The following is a 14,499-nucleotide window of genomic DNA, read 5'->3' on the forward strand; positions in this document are numbered from 1 at the left end:
GAGAGGTGGGGCCAAAGAGCCAGAGCTCAACCCCTGCAAGCACAACTAGGCAAGCACCCCACCAAAAGCCGAGAACCAGCACCTGGCCGACAGAGTTGCCAGACATGACAATCTCACCTGCAGAGCAGAGACACGACTGTGCTACAACACAGGCGAGCCAAGTAATATACCAGGAGCATCGCTAGTGGTGCGCTCGAACGCCATGCATACTTGAGGCAGTAGGCATTGTATGTACCGTTACCTGAACAAAAGTTGGAAGTCTAAGGAGAAATACGTCCAGAGGTGTGCGTCCTGCAGAAGACGAGGAGCAGTACAGAGGGGGAGGAGGAGGCGCCACTCCGAGCAATCCCACACCCGGAAGCAGAGGAAAGAACGAAGTGATGCCCCCATATATAAAAACCAGAACACCCCCAGCATCCAGAGGGCTACGACTGGAGGGAGAAAACAAGCAAAAAGCCATAGAAAACCGCGGAATACACGAGTATACCTCCCATAAACAAAATGCACACCCCAGCTCCAGCGAGCGAGGTACGAAACATACCACCCGTCCACCGGGTGGAGTGGCTCGTACACCAGGCGGACACACATATCGTGCAAACACATAACGTAGAGACACATCGTATACACACATCGTGCAAACACATCGTATACACACATCGTACAAACACCAGGAAGGCGTACGTAACGAAGATGAGGATTGTCGAAACTGGGAGGAGAGACGACGCAAAAACAAAACAAGGCGAAACCGAAGAGAAAGAAGACAGAAGACGGTCGGTAACCAATGAGGCCGACAAGAGACCAGAAGGAAAACCACTTCGGAAATCAACAGACGTTCCAATAATATTGGAAGGTACGAAGAGACGAGCGAACCAACAAGAACTACGACAAGTAAGCACAAATGCACGGAGGTACATATGGACAAAAATATACCCCTGATCTAGGGACACGCAGGGACGCCGATACGAAGGGAACAGTATCGTGACGTAAGCGTGAAAAGGGTAAGGAAAAGGGGGCAAAACACACCCCCAGGAACGACGGGAACGATGAACCCGAAGGGACACGGAACCGAACCCAGGGAGGAGTATACCCGCAACCAACATGAACACAGAGGGGGGAAGGAACAACCCCACTTTGAGGAACTGCCAGCCCTCATCAACGGTACAAAGACCCAAGAGGGGCAAATGGGGCCAAAGCCCCCCAGGCAACCCCTCCCCAACCCCGGGAACCTCTATGGCAAGACCCGGGGCCGAGCTGCACCCCCAAATCCCCAGCTTGACAAGGAAAAGCCGGGGCAGCCGTACAAACACTAAGGAAGGGAGCCCACTGGTTAGACCCATACGGCACAGCTGGAGGAACTGACTTGAATGCCTCTGCCGCAATCACAGAAGAGGAAAATCCCCCGAGACTGCCCGAGTCTCAACCCAACCAGATCCCGCTCCAACCTTGAAACCCGTCTACGGTTTGGAGCAGGAAGCAAGGGAGGCAGTGTACTCACCTAGTTGTGTTTGGGGGGTTGAGCTCTGGCTCTTTGGTCCCGCCTCTCAACTGTCAATCAACTGGTGTACAGATTCCTGAGCCTATTAGGCTCTATCATATTTACATTTGAAACTGTGTATGGAGTCTGCCTCCACCACAACACTACTTAATGCATTCCATTTGTTAACTTCCCTGACACTGAAAAAATTCTTTCTAACGTCTCTGTGGCTCATCTGGGTACTAAGTTTCCACCTGTGTCCCCTTGTTCGTGTCCCACCCGTGCTGAAGCGTTTGTCTTTGTCCACCCTGTCAATTCCCCTGAGAATTTTGTAGGTGGTTATCATGTCTCCCCTTACTCTTGTTTTCCAGGGTTGTGAGGTTCAGCTCCCTTACCCTTTCCTTGTAACTCATTCCTCTCAGTTCCGGGACCAGTCTGGTGGCATACCTCTGAATCTTCTCTAACTTCGTCTTGTGTTTACCTAGGTATGGACTCCAGGCTGAAGCTGCATACTCCAGGATTGGTTTTACATAAGTGGTATACAGGGTCCTGAACGATTCCTTACACAAGTTTCTAAAGCAGTTCTTATATTGGCCAGTCTAGCATATGCCGCTGATGATATCCTTTTGATGTGGGCCTCTGGGGACAGGTTCGGTGTGATATCGACCCCCAGATCTTTCTCTCTATTTGACTCTTGCAGGATTTCACCTCCCAAATAGTACCTTGTGTTCAGCCTTCTGCTCCCTTCACCTAATTTCAATGCTTTACACTTTCCTGAGTTGAACTTTAGCAGCCATTTTCTAGACCATTCCTCCAGTTTGTCCAGGTCGTCCTGTAGTCTCTGTCTATCTTCATCTGTTTTGATTCTTCTTATAATTTTTGCATCGTCAGCAAACATTAAGAGGAAAGAGTCTATACCCTCTGGAAGGTTGTTTACATATACTAGAAACAGGATGGATCCGAGTACAGAGCCCTGTGGAACCCCGTTGGTGACATCTCGCCACTCTGATGCCTCCCCCCTATTGTTTCCTATTGCTTAGATAGTCCCTTATCTACTGGAGCACCTTACCTTTTACTCCTGCCTGCTGCTCCAACTTTTGTAACAGCCTTTTGTGAGGTACTGTGTCAAAGGCTTTCTGACAGTCCAAGAAAATGCAGTTTGCCCACCTTTCTCTTTCCTGCCTAATTTGTGTTGCTTGGTCATAGAATTCTATTAGGCCTGTGAGGCACGATTTACCATCTCTGAACCCATGCTGGTGGTGTGTTACAAAGCTGTTTCCCTCCAGATGCTCTAAAAGCCTTTTCCTCACGATCTTCTCCATCACCTTGCATGGTATACAAGTTAGGGAAACTGGCCTGTAGTTCAGTGCCTCTTGCCTGTCACCCTTTTTGTAAATTGGGACTACATTAGCTGTCTTCCAGCTTTCCGGAAGGTCTCCCGTTTCCAGTGACCTGTTATACACCATAGAGAGTGGCACACTTAGTGCTTCTGCACCTTCTTTTAGAATCCACGGTGAGATTCTGTCAGGCCCAACAGCCTTTGACACATTCAGCTCCAACAGATTCCTTTTGACCTCATCACTGGTGAGGTAAATTTCCTCCAAGGTTGTTCGGTTTGCCTCCTCATTTAGTGCAGGGACCTCTCCTTGTTCTATTGTGAAGACTTCCTGGAATCTCTTGTTGAGTTCTTCACACACCTCTTTATCATTCTCTGTGTATCTGATCTCCCCTTTTCTCAGTTTCATCACTTGTTCCTTCACTGCTGTTTTCCTCCTGATGTGGCTGTGGAGCAGTTTTGGTTGGGTCATAGCTTTACTCGCGACGTCCTTTTCGTACTGCCTCTTTGCTTCTCTCCTCACTCTGATGTACTCATTTCTGGCCCTCTGGTATCTCTACCTGCTCTCTGGTGTTCTGTTGTTCCTGTAGTTTTGCCTTGTTCTTTTACTCAATTGCTATGCTGCTGCACATTCCTGGTTGAACCACGGATTCTTCTGTTGCTTTTCATTTTTCACTTTTTGGACTGGGATAAACCTGCCTGCAGCCTCCTGACACTTCTGAGTGACATAATCCATCATATTCTGTACAGTCTTTTCTCTGAATTCTGTTTCCCATGGTATTCCCATTAGGAAGTTCCTCATCTCGTCATATTTTCCTCTTCGGTAATTTAGTCTTTCTCCTTCCAATCCCATCCTTGGATAGGTTATCCCTACTTCTACTAGATAAGCAAATATCAATACACTGTGGTCACTCACTCAGTGTGCAGAACAGAAGGGGAAGGACAAGGAGCGGAAGGAGCCAGAGCCAAAGCGACCCCCACCCCCAAGTCTGGACCCCAACAATCAAAACGGGGCAGTCTCAGGGCATCCGGGGCCACAAACAACCAAGAGCGTTGCAGCAACCTACACCCAGCAAGCAACGCAGCAGCCGCCTGCACCCGATTATCATGACCAGTGGCCTGGGTGAACGAGAGCACGTACTGACAACACCTGTTGCACGACTCCGGGTCATAAGAAACAAAGACCCAACAGGCAGCATGGCGGAGGCACAACCTGTGAGTGTCACCCTGAGACAAGGGGACAGAGCAACCGTCAAACTCGCAGGACACGAGGGGGGACTCCAGGGACACACCTAGAGGACCACGGAGCCCCCGTGGGGTTTCCCAGGGCCCTTAGCCTTGGGTACACGCTAAGGGAAGCCTAGGCAGAGTACCGCAAACCGGCGCCCAAGTCTACCAAACAAACTTCTAAAAGCAGAACCCCTGGGACGTGTCCACTCACGGGGGCCAAGCGGGGAGTACCAGCAACAGAAAATATAGAAATAAAAACACCTAGAACAGTAAAGGGGGACCATAAAATCAGACCCCCCCCCCACCAGGCAAAAATAAAAACAAAAGAAAAACCTCGCAAGAGGACAACGTACCCAGGCGGAACAGAGCCGGCCGCTGTTATTGGTGAAAACTAGCTGTACGGTACCCCGCGCCCCTACCAGTAACGAAAACTACCACCTACCCAGATACAAACCAGGGCAACAAAACCCCAGCCGACTCCAAGGGCGGCCCAGTACCGAGCCGTAAAGGACACAGCAGAGGTAGAACCCAAGGTGACTTGTGGAAGGTGGCCCCAAGCCCCAAGGGCAGTACTTACAGGGCACCTAGGGAAGATAGCCCTAGGCACATGCAGCCCGAGTACCGTGGAATCTCACTCCTGGCTCACACCCCACCAGTAGAGACAGTCCACACCACAAGGCACAGAACTGAAACAAAGACTGGAGCCAGAGGCACTCAACCGACCAGTAATTCCATCAGCCAAGAACTGCCAGTTGGATTGCTGGTGCGGAGGGTCTGGGGCTCCCCCTTCCTCCTCCCGGGGAGGGGGGGGGGGGTTGCACAGACGGTGGTGCGGCGACGTGATGACGTCATGCTAGTTTGATAATTTTGTTTGGGGAGTTCTGTCCACTCGTTTGGCTTTTGGTAGCAACATTTTCACCAGAATAGGGGTTTGTTTTGGGGTGCCTACCTTTCTGGGTGCCTATCCCAGTCGATGACATAGAATGCTCCCAATCACAAGGGGGTTTCTATAGGCCATTGCTCCTCGTGCCTCTCTGAGGAGGACAGGTTCTGGCCCGTGGTCACCGGTAGGCAAGAACTCCTAGCACTTTGACTGATGCCAGAAAGTTATACATATCCATTTAGCCTGGATAGCTCCTGGGAGCCGACGGGGCTCCCCCAGAAAAAGCTTACTTTGACTGTGGCACATGAAGAAAATGCAATGAAACATCATCAGGGTCTGTGCGTTCGCGCAGGAAGCTCCCACAGGCGGTCGCATGGGCCATTTATGACTCACAAGTTGCCACAAATATATTTACAATAATTTTTTCAATGTATTTTCAATGCTTTATACTTAGTTTTATTTGTAGTATATGATGCACATTTGTGTCCTTTACAATATATATACATGGTACAGTAGAACGTTTATAATGTTCCAAGGAACTGTGATACATGTCTCACTAACGGGTCCACAACAAATATTCATTGTCACAATATTACCTGTTCAAAATTAAATATATTTAGAATATGTGCACTTTCACACACTGTACTACACACTCAGTACTTCGGAAGTGAATGATAATCAAAGAAGCAGTCCATGGTACACAGAGCAACTTTGCACTCGATGCACCAGGTACACAGATTTTCGCTTCCCGTTTCTTTGTTCTATGTGCTTGCAAACAATGCACTCACGTACACCCTTGGCTTTGGTTCCCGTAGGTGGTATGTAGCCAAGCTTGTGAAGTGTAAGGTAGTCTTGAAAAGATCTAGGAAATGCTCAATGACAAAACTCTGTCCTGGTATCTCATATCTGTCCTGGTAACACTCTTATCTTCCCCAGTACAGTATATGGGAAAGTGGGTGCAACACCAACATCAGAATCATCAAATTGTGGTTTGTGTGTTACAAAATTATCACAGTCCTCCCTTGCAAATTCACCCGTGCTCCATGTATTGCTACCACCACCACTGACAAGAAACATCACCGTGGAAGCTGCTAACTCTGTTCATCTATGCTCCTTGTATCAGAAGCATCATCATTGAACCCAGGAAACGATTCATCTATAATATTATCTATAAAAATTGGAGATGACTCACATGAGCAAGGGTGGCGCTCAGCCACTACTGGATACGCTCGCTGTATCGTCCGCATCGGTACTACATCACTTGTATCCGACCCTTGTGTTAGGTCCTTATTGTGCTTAGCTTCATCAATATCATGATCCTTATGTTCTTCAAACATTAAGGTCTGAATTTCACCAACAGAGAATGATCTTTCAACACCGGGTCTGACAAGGAAATAGGAGCCAGAGGCGCGTGCACCACTCATGGTTGCTCACTCAGAACTGAGCCAACTAGCAGCCCTAGGGCATTCTCGGATTTTTTCAAGATGGCTGCCTCACACAGGAGGTCCCAGGAGTCCATTTCGTACCCAACCTGCCGCGCACGGGTTTTGATTTGTATGATATCTTAAAATCGTATTTTCTCAGCCTGCGCGCCGCCAGCCGAGAGTATTGTCGGCCAGCACAGTGCAGTAGTTAATAAATAATTAAATATGCATTACAATACTCAAAGGCTTACATATTTACAGTTTACAAAAAACCAGCGTTGAATGTAATGAAACGCCATTTTCTGGGTGAGCCCCGGAGGCTCCCTGGAGCTTATCGGGCTAATGTGTGTTATGTTAGACCGGGACATTAGCTAAGGAGTTCAGACCTACCAGGGACCAGCGCCAGAACCTGGCCCCTTCAGAGAGGTTTCAGGGAGCAATGGCCCTGGAAAACCCCATATGGTTGGGGGTTTTCCTTATCTGCCATCGACCGGGGTTAGGCACCCAGAAAGGTAGGCGTAACAAAACAAACCCCACATGGTAAGAAACTACAACAAAAACCGAACAGAGAGGTAGAAAACTCCCTACAATCCCAAGGAAACAAGCAAACAAGCAAACATCACACTTTACTGCCGCGCAGATCGTCCGCGCAGCCCTCCCCACCCCGGGAGGGGGAGGGGGGGAGCCCCGGACCTACCGCGCCGGCTGCCAAGCTCCAGTTCGGAAGCTAAGCTTCAACCAACGCGAAAAAACCGCCGACCGGTGGGAGGGAGGGTTTCCAGGGAGCCTCCGGGGCTCACCCAGAAAATGGCGTTTCATTACATTCAACGCTGGTTTTCTGTGGGGAGCCCCTACGGCTCCCTGGAGCTTCATACCCAAAGAGAAGGAAAAGAAAGGGCTAACCCGGGAGGCGGCCGCCACAAACTCTGCAACGCAAAGCCAAGACAACCGGTCGCAAACCTGCGACCCAAGGCAACAAGAACGCCCAAGAACAGACGCACATATGGATGGGCGGCCAAAAACCTGTGCGACCCACAATTCCCTGCGCCCGAAATGAGCCCGAGACGTCACCAACACAGCAGCAATTGCTGCAAACGTCTGAACAGCACGGGCGCAAAGACAGACCGCAGTAAGAAGGAAAACACTGCGGACGACCCGGGAGACCCGAGCCCTGAAAACAGGGAACGAAGGAACCGGATCAACCACAGCGCATCCCCAGGCACGGTACGCCGGCAACAGCAAAAAGAACAACTGGACAACACAGGACGCACCCCCCGGCCAAACCAAACAAGTACCAATACCCCAAGAACCCCTCCGGAAAGCAGCCGTCTCGACCGTCGCCAGGACAGAGAAAGGCTGCACACCAATAAAGCTACCACCAGTACCAAAGAGGAGGAAACTGAAACCGAAGGGGCTACCACAAACTGAGGGGAAGAGAAGAAGGCACCCTGAACAAGGACCAGGATGGCTCAGGCGACTCATGAGCAGGCCGGAGGGGAAACAAAACGCGAGAAGACGTAATAAACGTCATACAGTCTCCAAGACGAAGCTCGCAGGTGGGACACCGTCAACAAAGCCACCTGAACACCATAGAGATGGCGATACCTGCGTCAAAATACCAGACGCGAAGAGCCAAAGAGAAGGCCGAACCAGTCACGGACAGGACCGATTCGGCCTGCTGAAAGAGGCGAAGCCTCAGGAAAAACGCCCCAGGTACGGACACCTATCAAGCAGCGTCTGAAAAGAAGGCCGGGCCGGCCACAGTGGAACCATAAGGACTGTTCTCGTGGGAATGGGCTGCAACTGAGCCAGAACCCGAAGCAACAGCTGGACCGGGAGAAGAGGTACAGGTACCCCCCACCTCGACCAGGCCTGCCGAAAGCCTCCACCGTGAAGTCCTCGCAGGTGGGAAGGGCGCCACAAAACGGGCGACGCCTAGACCACGCCGACCCGAAGACGTCCATGGCCAGGAGTCCATAAGCCCAACAGAGCCAACAAAACGAACCGGCGACGACTGGCCAACCCACGAAGAGGAATGAACCGAGACAGCTGTCCACCAGGACGCAGGACACACCCCGGACACGAACCACACGGTTAACCAAACCCCCTGTGGTTCCGGCAAGAACCACCAGAGAACAGTCCAAACAGAGCTGAATGGTAGAGTACCTAGTGACCCAAACCCTCCGAAGCGTAAACCAGACAGCCATGAACACCTGAACCGGGCTGTGAGCCCGACGGACAGACAGACTCCATCAACCTCGGCCGACCTGGTGAGCACTGGTCACAAAGCCCCAGCCGAGAGACGACCCGTCCGTGAACACATCGAGCGAAGGCTCGGGGAGCCGCCAAGGCACGGAACCCCGAAAACCCCAAAGAGGAAGCTGGTGACGCAGCACCAACACCAGATCCCCAGAGGAACCCAAGGAATGCAGGAGGCGGAAGAGGAGACTCCGTAGGAACCAACCGACGCCGGAGCCAAACCCGACTCCGCGGGCAGACAAGCACGCCGAAGTGCAAACTCCCGCACAACCGCCCAAGCAACCGCTGAGCAACCCGGGACCCCCTCCTGAACAGCCAAAGGCGGGACCACAGCCACAGTAACACTTCTGGAGGGAAGACAATGAGGGGCCCAAGAGCCTGAAACAAGGCCCAGGTCCGAACCCGGGACGGAAACAGAAGGTAAAACCTCCAGATCACCAGGAAACCAAACCCAGCGATCTGGAAAGAACCATCCCCTGACGAGCAGACAAGCGGACTGACTGGGAGCCCACTCCAGCCAGTCGTCGAGGTAGGCCAGACACCGAATCTCAGACGCAGACAGGGCACTAAGATCCGGTAAAGATGCAAAGAGTATACAAAGTGCCCTTCACAAAATAGGGAATGCAATAAAAACAGCAAACCTGAAGCCCCACCACCAAAGCATTGTATGACAATCATATGAAGACATATTATGACATATGACAATCATTATATGACAATATGACAATTATAATCAAAGCATTATATGACAAGGAGTGCTGGGAAGACGGGACACCACGAGAGTAGCTCTCATCCTGTAACTACACTTAGGTAAGTACACATAGGTAATTACCAACCGTGCTAGCCCCAGAAAACTGGAGAGGAACGTGCCAAGAAGTGACCTGGAGGTCCAGGTCCACCATCCATGCACCTGGCCCTAACAGAATCCGAACAGGAGACAACAGTCCTCCGAGCAGGGCAGAGGATCCAGAGCGCAGACGGAAGTAGTCCAGAAGAACTGCAGACTGGAAAAGCTCATGACTGCAAAGAGCAGACGGGAAAAGCTCATGACTGCAAAGAGCAGACGGGAAGCCCAGAAGGATGGGGCGGATCGACCACGCCCCACGCACCCACGAAGAGGAAATGACGAAGCGCAGGGAAGAAGCCCACCCCGCCAGCTCTGAACCCCCCCCCCAAGGGGGAGAAGCCGTCCTCCGACGCCAGCAGAGGCCGGAAGACAACCCAAAGCGCCCACCAACAGCGGGACCAAGCGAGAGGCAACAGAGCAAGCTGCTCCCCCAGCGCCCAGTCAACAGAGAAGGGAACAGAACCCCTTCAGAAAGAAAAAGTACACTACCGAAGTCATGAGGAGAGACTACGGGAATGAAACCACACTTCACTGGAAGAGGAAGTGAGGGGAGACCTGATCACCACATACAAGATACCCAAGGGAATCGACAGGGTTGAGAAGGACAGGCTATGTAACACAAGGGGCACACGCACTAGGGGACACAGGTGGAAACTGAGTACCCAAAAGAGCCACAGATAGAATTAGTTTTTTTTTTTTTTTTTTTTTTTTTTTTTTTTTTTTTTTTTGAGTGTCAGAATGGGAACGGGAAAGCACTAAGAAGTAATGTGGCGACTCCTCACACAAGTAACGAGGCTGACCCCCATACAATGTCACATGTAGACATGACAGAGCCCAAGAGGCACAGGAACCGATACACCAAAAAAGGCTTTCGACAGAGTTCCACATAAGAGGTTGTTCTGGAAACTGGAAAATATTGGAGGGGTGACAGGTAAGCTTCTATCATGGATGAAAAATTTTCTGACTGATAGAAAAATGAGGGCAGTAATCAGAGGCAATGTATCGGAATGGAGAAATGTCACAAGTGGAGTACCACAGGGTTCAGTTCTTGCACCAGTGATGTTTATTGTGTACATAAATGATCTACCAGTTGGTATACAGAATTATATGAACATGTTTGCTGATGATGCTAAGATAATAGGAAGGATAAGAAATTTAGATGATTGTCATGCCCTTCAAGAAGACCTGGACAAAATAAGTATATGGAGCACCACTTGGCAAATGGAATTTAATGTTAATAAATGTCATGTTATGGAATGTGGAATAGGAGAACATAGACCCCACACAACCTATATATTATGTGAGAAATCTTTAAAGAATTCTGATAAAGAAAGAGATCTAGGAGTGGTTCTAGATAGAAAACTATCACCTGAGGACCACATAAGAATATTGTGCAAGGAGCCTATGCAATGCTTTCTAACTTCAGAATTGCATTTAAATACATGGATGGCGATATACTAAAGAAATTGTTCATGACTTTTGTTAGGCCAAAGCTAGAATATGCAGCTGTTGTGTGGTGCCCATATCTTAAGAAGCACATCAACAAACTGGAAAAGGTGCAAAGACATGCTACTAAGTGGCTCCCAGAATTGAAGGGCAAGAGCTACGAGGAGAGGTTAGAAGCATTAAATATGCCAAAACTAGAAGACAGAAGAAAAAGAGGTGATATGATCACTACAGTACAAAATAGTAACAGGAATTGATAAAATCGACAGGGAAGACTTCCTGAGACCTGGAACTTCAAGAACAAGAGGTCATAGATTTAAACTAGCTAAACACAGATGCCGAAGAAATATAAGAAAATTCACCTTCGCAAATAGAGTGGTAGACGGTTGGAACAAGTTAAGTGAGAAGGTGGTGGAGGCCAAGACCGTCAGTAGTTTCAAAGCGTTATATGACAAAGAGTGCTGGGAAGACGGGACACCACGAGCGTAGCTCTCATCCTGTAACTACACTTAGGTAATTACACTTAGGTAATTACCTGTTGACGGACGGTTGAGAGGCAGGACCAAGGAGCCAGAGCTCAACCCCCACAAGCACAACTAGGTGAGGACATATATTGTAAAAGCACAAGCCGCCGACTAGTGGCAAAGAGCACTACGCCGGCCAGGCAAAGAAGGCACAAAACTGCATCAAAAGGCCCACCTCGACAGCAAAACCACAAAGTCCCAGCACAACCACAACATGTGCCAAGACCCAAAAAGCTCAGTCTGCAAGCCAGGAAGACCCCGGAACCCCAAAAGGCAGAACCGGGTCACACGAGGAAACAAAGTCCCCTGAACCCACAAAAGGGGGCCCAAGAGGAAGAAACCTCCAGAACGAAACCAAGGAACCCAAAGGAACCCAGAATCGAACCAGGGGGAGCCCAAACCACCACATTTGCCGGCGGAGAACACCACTAAAAGGCAAAGCACAGACCCCAGCAGAACGCCCTGGGAAAACGGTCCCAACAGACCGAAAACCGAGGGGCAAGGTGTGGGAGCAAGCATACCAGCCAGGGGCACTGAGCCTAAACCCAGAGGCTCAGACCCAAAGTCAACACCCAAACGTTCCCAGAGGAACAGGCAACGGCAAGAAAACACCAGAAAAACAAAGAAACGACAACAGGAGAACAAAAACCCTGCAATTTTTTTGAAAACTCACCAGTGACGCTCGCTCGCACACCCAGACGCATGTAAACAAACCGCAACGCCGCCCTGGCGGCCATGCCGTGAAACCGGCAGACGAAAATGGCCGCCAGCAGGGGCTGTGACTGACGCTTAATACACAAAAACGCGCCAGCAAATGTGGGAAGCTAGCAGACTGGAAGGGCGAAAAACGACGCCCAACAGCAGAAAAACCCCTGAAGGGGCAAAACCGCCCCAGAACTGCTAGCAGGCAACCCCCACAGCCCCGGGAACCAACAACAGAGGCCCCGGGGCAGAGCCGTCCTCCAAGCCCTCCGCCCTGAAAGAAAAGCAAGAGCCCATGGGAAAGGCAACAAGAAAGGGCCGCTGGTAAGACCCAGAAGCCTTGGCAGGAGGCACAGGCTCAAACCTCCGTCCCCAACCCGAACGGGGCATCCCCCGAAAACCGCCCGAGTCTCTGCCGCAACTGAACCCCGCCCCGACCCCGAAACCCGCAGACGGTCCGGAGCCGGGAACATGGAGAGAAAGGGGCGAGCAGCACCTAACCAAACGGGGCGGCCACGGGCATTCGAGTGGGAAACCAACCTAGCATGTTGCAGCAACCTAACTTAGCTTGCAACACGGATGCCGCCTGTACTCTGAACAGTAATAACATCAGGAGAGTACTGGAGAACAAGCAGAGAATCACTCGCAAGACTCTGGGTCAAGGTGTCAGTGACCCAACAGGCAGCATGACGGAGGTAAAAGTGGCGACTGTCACCCGGAGACAAGGGAACAGCAACCAACGATCCCGTTCAAGACGGGTTGGAACCCGGAAGACACATTCAATGGTCCCCCGAGCCTCAGACAGGGGTTTCCAGGGCCCGTAGGGTAACAACTACGGGAAGCCCGGGCAAGGTGTTGCTAACCGGTTAAGAAACCCAAACATAACAAGAGGGTAGATTATAGCACTGAAAACCCCTGAGACGTGTACAAGCACGGGGGCCTAGCAGAGGGCCGCCAAACACTACCAGTGGAACTATAACCACCTTAGGCAGACCCCCACCAGGCAAGAAAATGAAAAACAAAAGAAAAACCCCGCAAAAGTACACCGTCTCCAGAGGCAACAGAAACCGGCCGCCGCTTAGGTGGCAGGCTGCGCAACACCTTGACGCCCTAACCAGCACAATACCAATCCCTACCCAGGGTCAAACAAGGGCCCCAAGCCCCAGCTGGCCCCAAGGGCGAGGCAAATGCCGAGCAGCAAGAACCTCTACGGGAATGGTTCCCGAACGCCCCAGGGAAGATAACCCTGTAACGCAAGGGCAGTACTCACAGGGCGCTTAGGGAAGTCAGCCACTAAGCACATGCAGCCCCGGCACTGATGAAGTACTCCTGGCCACCGCACACCACAACACACGGCAGTGAACGCCACACAAGGCAAACACCGCCTAGGAAACTGAGGCCAGAGAAGCGTCAATCCCGGTTGACATTAGCGAACGAACTAGAGCTTGGCAGCCGGCGCGGTAGGTCCGGGGCTCCCCCCCTCCCCCTCCCGGGGTGGGGAGGGCTGCGCGGACGATCGGCGCGGCAGTAAAGTGTGATGTTTGCTTGTTTGCTTGTTTCCTTGGGATTGTAGGGAGTTTTCTACCTCTCTGTTCGGTTTTTGTTGTAGTTTCTTACCATGTGGGGTTTGTTTTGTTACGCCTACCTTTCTGGGTGCCTAACCCCGGTCGATGGCAGATAAGGAAAACCCCCACCCATATGGGGTTTTCCAGGGCCATTGCTCCCTGAAACCTCTCTGAAGGGGCCAGGTTCTGGCGCTGGTCCCTGGTAGGTCTGAACTCCTTAGCTAATGTCCCGGTCTAACATAACACACATTAGCCCGATAAGCTCCAGGGAGCCGTAGGGGCTCCCCACAGAAAACAATATGAAAATGAAGAAATACAACAAATAGGCACTAGAATATTTAGGACAACAAGCATTGCCTAATGGAAACAGACAAAAATAAAGTCAGATTTAGAAATAAAATATAATAAATTCGTGGGTGGTTATTGTTCACCATCAGGAAGCATAGTGGAATGTTCCAATAATGGAGTGTTTTGGGGCTCCAAAACTTCCCAAGGCTTTGAAGTGTGGACCAAAGAAGTTAACACTTCAGAGGTCTTCCTTTTGGCTTGAGCTTGGCTCCCTGAATTTAAACCCGACACTGCAAAGTGGTGCCTCAAGGTTCTGGCTCTGATGTGATAAGCTATTGACCTATCTTGAGTATATTAACTGGGTCACTAGTTTTTACGCAAAATGCACAACATTTAAGACCTGATCACAAGACATTCCTATTGATACAAATTAAGACCAGCAACTGGCAACTGAAAACCTTGTCACAAAACACAAGCCACTCTACACTATTCTGAGACTAACCTCTTTTAACTGAAATCTG

The 14,499-nt window shown here is 50.6% G+C and overlaps 1 protein-coding gene and 1 long non-coding RNA gene across 7 annotated transcripts in view; both read right to left on the reverse strand.

Moving 5' to 3' along the window:
* LOC138365801 (uncharacterized) overlaps nucleotides 1–14,499 on the reverse strand; it is a 266,841-nt gene that overhangs the window by 128,067 nt on the left and 124,275 nt on the right. The window lies entirely within an intron of this gene.
* The window catches only part of LOC123748088 (origin recognition complex subunit 3-like), an 81,346-nt gene extending 66,847 nt beyond the window's left edge, over nucleotides 1–14,499 (reverse strand). For 3 of the 5 annotated variants that reach the window (XR_011229012.1, XR_011229013.1, XM_069326272.1), the window contains exon 1: nucleotides 4,676–4,804. The gene's annotated coding sequence lies outside the window, so the exon portion shown is untranslated. Of the gene's footprint in view, nucleotides 1–4,617; nucleotides 4,805–14,480 lie in introns of those variants that run through there. The other 2 variants (XR_011229015.1, XR_011229014.1) reach the window with 2 other exon arrangements.

This window comes from Procambarus clarkii, chromosome 18, assembly GCF_040958095.1.
Source record: "Procambarus clarkii isolate CNS0578487 chromosome 18, FALCON_Pclarkii_2.0, whole genome shotgun sequence".
Taxonomy (NCBI): Eukaryota; Metazoa; Arthropoda; class Malacostraca; order Decapoda; family Cambaridae; genus Procambarus; species Procambarus clarkii.